Source organism: Apaloderma vittatum, unplaced genomic scaffold (assembly GCF_000703405.1).
Source record: "Apaloderma vittatum isolate BGI_N311 unplaced genomic scaffold, ASM70340v1 scaffold40781, whole genome shotgun sequence".
Taxonomy (NCBI): Eukaryota; Metazoa; Chordata; class Aves; order Trogoniformes; family Trogonidae; genus Apaloderma; species Apaloderma vittatum.
Genome location: NW_009699208.1, coordinates 8,540 through 13,602, shown reverse-complemented (window position 1 = coordinate 13,602; position 5,063 = coordinate 8,540).

Here is a 5,063-nt window from a genome sequence, read left to right as displayed (position 1 = left end):
GCCCCTTTCCTCCCACCTGCTATGTCAGAGGTAAAGGTGTGCGCTGGAGCAGGACACTGTCCTGGGAGTTGGAAGCTCATTCCATAATCACAGTGCTGCTGCTGCAAGGCACAGGATTCCCCTGGAATGGGAATATGAATATAGGCAAACTGGTTAACAGCCATAAAATAACTCCACAGGCACCAGAGAAAAGACCCAAAGAGGGAGAGTGAAGTGTCTGATGTGAATGTCTGCCAGTTTAGTCCCAGAGAGTGTCCCATTTAAACTCTGATCCCGCGATGAACACCCGTACAGCCAGTATCCTCACTGCACTGAGAAGAGATTCAGGCAGTTGCATATTACAGGCAAAAGTTGAAATTAGAGTAGCCACAGTGCTCACAAAGGTAGATGTGCGCCAGGCTGTGCTCCTTCCATGTCTCAAATGATGATAATTAATTTTGTGTTGTGCCGTGGAAGTTTGGTCCCCATGTGTTGCCTAATCTAGTTGAGAGGCGTCCCTGCCCATGCCAGGGAGGTTGGATTAAGTGATCTCTAAAGTCCCTTCCAGCCTGGGCCATTCTATGGTTCTATGAAATAGTTCAGAAGCAGTAGTGATCAATAAAGTCTTATAATGCCCCTAAGATGCATATATATGCTACATGCAAGTTCACAGACATGTAAACTGAGGTGCAGATATGTAAAATATTTTGCCTGTGGCTGTATAGAAACCGCACATTGACTTCTGACTGGTGTAACTGGGAGGCATTGGAGTCCTTACTTCCAGTCTCCTGTTCTCAGTGTTGAGTGACCGATGGGGTTGGCTGAGTGAGTGGGATAACCACGGCTGACATCTCCGCAGTGCGATGATTCACAACCCTCAATCAGCGTTAAACAAATCAAAAAAGAGATTACACATGAAGAGATGGAAACTACAGAGCCTAAAAAATGCAAACATGTTCTTCCCCATCGAATCTAATTAGATCTGCCAAAATCAGTGTGCATTGATCTGTGATTCAAACAGTATGCTGATAACAAATTTTCATGATAGACATGGTTATGAAGCCACTTCACTAGACTATGAATTAGCCTTTTCAGCAGAAGCTCTGAGTACATTTTCTCAGCGTGCTTTTCCACAGGCAGCTTTTAATCCCCAAATCACCCTGCGATCCCCTTGTTTAAGGTTTGCCAGGCTCTCTGCTGAGCGTCCAGCAGAGAAACGAGGCAAGCGGCATATTCATGTCGACTATCAATCCTTGTTAAAATCAACAGACCATTTTTAGCCACCCATCTAAGCAAACTGCAGTATGTGCTGTGAAAAGACCTTTCCACTACTAGGTAGAGCGACTTATTTTGTTGTCACACTGCACAGCTTCACCTCGGCAATGACAGGTAGAGAAAGCATGCATTGTATGAAAAGCATCACATAAATAGTCTATCACTCCAGAAAACCAGTGCCACACAGATGCTGTGTGCTGTTATTTGCCTTCCTGCCAGTGTCGAATCTCTGCCTTCAGGAATTAGGCGTGTTATTTTTTTTTTCTCGGCTCATGACAGTGAAGCCACACCAATATTTTTGGATGATTTGTCTTAGAGTCAAATGATTCTGATAGGTACAAATGAAAGTAGTGAGAAAATGAGGGCAGAGCAGGTAGGTTTTAAAGAGGTCAGAGCAAATCCTTGGCATGCCAGGAGAGACTGAAGGACAGGATTTTCCATTTGTGCTCAGTTTCAGCTGAGCTTTGCATCCTCTGACATCTGAGAGCTTCTGAAAATGTGCCTCAGTGGAGAGCCAGAATCCATCAGAGTTTAAAGTTACCCAGAAAAAAAATGGCAGAGGACAAGCGATGCACTTGTATCTGTCTGTACCCCAAATTCATCCTTCCTCTGCCTTTCTTTTCATCCAGAAATTGTTAGTACTTCGGGAGAGGAAAATCACATACTCTGTCATGTGCAGCAAAATGACTCACCCTGCAAATCAGTCATGACCGGGATGTTGATCACTAAGCACTGGCACAGATTGCTCAGGGATGTTGTGGAGTCTCCATCCTTCGAGATATTCAGAGGCCACGGTCATAGTCAAAAGGTCATGATCCTGAGCAGCTTGCTCAGGGTGGCCCTGTCTGAGCAGGGGGGTGGGCCTCAACCCATCTATGAATCTGTGACGAAGGGCATGAGGATATCCAGCATGCCAGCTGGAAGAGATTATACCAGAATAAGCATTTTTATTCTAGTGGTATGGGATGGATTCTGGGGTCAGGGAAAGGTCCTGCTGCAAGTCCTGCCAGTTTGCGCCATGAGCCCTGATCCAGCTACAATGCCTCTCCTCTTCACTGGGTTCCTGCTTCACACTGGCTGAGCCACAGTCATACTGGGGCCAAGGAGAAGAGGAGACAGCTTGTCTATAGTTAGGTGGTGCCATTAAGATTAACTGTACATATGGCAGCAGCGTGGTATTTTTGTGTGGCGAGGCAAAACAAACGGGGTATCAGCTGAGATCATTTCATAAAACAAAGTAAATGGCACAGCACGGTATGAATTATATACTTTCCAATATAAACTGCCCACTGCAGGCTGTGGGTTACTGCATTTTCCCACCCACACCAGAAGCGTCTACTCAAGGTGGTTACAAGAAGAAACCCCCCAGCAGAAACAATGCAGGTCCTGAAATTAATTAAAACCAGAATGAGCTGTAAAACTTTCTGAAATCCTGTCTGCCCTTCAGTTTTAAACTGGATTTGGCTGAACCGGTTTTAAAACTGGCTGGAGAGCCAGGACGGGCCAGCAGGATCACCTCGAGAGGCAGACGGTAGAAATCCAGCTCCTTGTGCCTACATCAGTCAGAGCAATGCCCCCCTCTACCAGGGAGGGTGGAGTGCTGTGTCTGATAAAAGGCTGAGCTCAGCAGACATTAAAGGAAGGTTGTTAGTAAAGATCAAAAGGTAGGAATGGGAGATAGAGCTGCAACATTTGCAAAGTTACCAAAGACTTCCAGTGAGAATGAAGAGATAGATGCCGTGATGCTTAAATGAATGGGGCAATCTAGATAATGATATCAGAATTAAATTAATTAAGCAAAGATTAAAGAAAGATTGCAAAATTAAGGTTGTAATCCTGGCCCTGCTGGAGTCAATAAGTGTTTTGTGGTTTGTGTGGTGCTTAGTGAAGAGGCCGAGATTTTGCTCCCAATGCATAACAAGACAAAGGAAGGTATGGACTGAAAGCTAATTTACACAGAGCCAATTAAATTAGGGAATAATAAATTATGGTGGCCTCATAGTCACAAATCAAAGCTGTGCACGGCTGGAGCATCCAGCAGGGTAAGTATGATTCGTACCAACATCATCACTGATCTGCTCGCTGTGAAGACTTTAGAGCGGCAGGGGTAGGAAAGCAGATTTGCCACAATGCCTGGTAGGACAAAGCTGTTTGTCCAAAGCATTTTAAGCAGATTTGGACTGGTGAAGTGAGCTCACACCAGATCGACACTTTGCATCGTGTGGATGCAGTGTGTATGTTGTAGGAGCCAGCATTCTTCGGTGCGATTTACCGCTCCTCCAAGGACCAGGAACGGGCGCATTTACAGAGGAACCTCATAGAAACACTATCTGAGCTTAAAATCTGGCATGTAGCATTCCTGAATAGGAGGGCATGACATTAATGGGAATTTAGCTACCAGATCCAAAAAGAAGGGGCTTGAAAAGGAGTTAGAGGGATGGAGGCACCCGCATGGCCAGGCAATGTGGTGCAGCTGCACAGACCTCTGTGGCAGTCGCCTCACTGAAGGGATATTTTGCTCCAGCTGCTAAGCAGGTCATAAATATCTAGTGATTGCTTTGGCCCCTGGAGCCCCGTTAATGCTTTCACAGTTTGTGTTCACTATTTTGGGTGTCACACTCAGGTCTCACTTTTAGGGCAGCATGCTGAAATGAATGGAGAAGGAGTGGATTCATTTTAATCAAGTAGCAAAACTTAAATTTCCAATTAAAGTAGAGATGCTGATGAATACTTTTGCCCTTGTAAAACATGGGAAAATGTTGAAGTGTTCCACAAGGGCAGGAGACCCATTTTCTTCTCTCTCTCACAAATGCAAAAGTAGGAAAATGTTTTTCAGTATGAATCCAATTTTACAGGGAGGGAATAATATGTTACATAGTTGAATCACTTTGATGTCAATTTTATTTTGCAATCACTTCGTAAGATATTCATACAGCCTTTTACATTCCCTCGAAGTAGAAGTCTAGGCACAATACAATATTATCTTACTCTTTACCATAATGATGAACGATAATGAGAACACATAATAAGACTCTGCTTGCGCCCAAAGAAAAATCTGCTTTACCCTAGATGAGAGGAATTTTGCAGATCAAATCAATGTTATAAAACAGAACAATTTATCAAAATAATATGACTTTTCTTTTCTGAATCCATTGCGAAACACAGTGTCTGCAGCCAGTACAATGGTGAACTACTAGTCTGATGGATTTTTTATAAAATTTTTGTCTATGAAAAATACTTGATTGATAAAAGTTAAAAAAAAAATCCCTTTTCCTCTCCTGTCCATCACATTTATACAATAAAAAAGTCTAATACCTGAAAGCTAGGTTACAGCTGTTATATATTGTTGCTGTTTACTGACAAAAAATGAGCCCTGTCCAAGGCAGAAGTATCATTATTCAGGTTCCTCAGAAACTAGCAGATAACGTTTGATTTCACTCTGAAATTTGGATGTGCACGGAACATGGATTATAGAGTAAGGCCTGCAATATACTTTGTTACATCCTTCTAATTTAGATTAAGGTAGCTGCTTTATTCGTGATTTTAAAGCATCAGCTAAAAGCAAATTAGCGTAGTGTGGAATAGTGAAAAAGCCCTGATAGAAACCGGAAGCGGAAAGGTCATCTTTGCTGTCTGATCCTGCATCACAGAATCACAGAGTCACAGAATGTCAGGGGTTGGAAGGGACCTCAAAAGATCATCTCATCCAGCCACCCTGCCAGAGCAGGATCACCTGCAGTAGGTCACACAGGAACACGTCCAGGTGGGTTTTGAATGTCTCCAGAGAAGGAGACTCTACAACCTCCCTG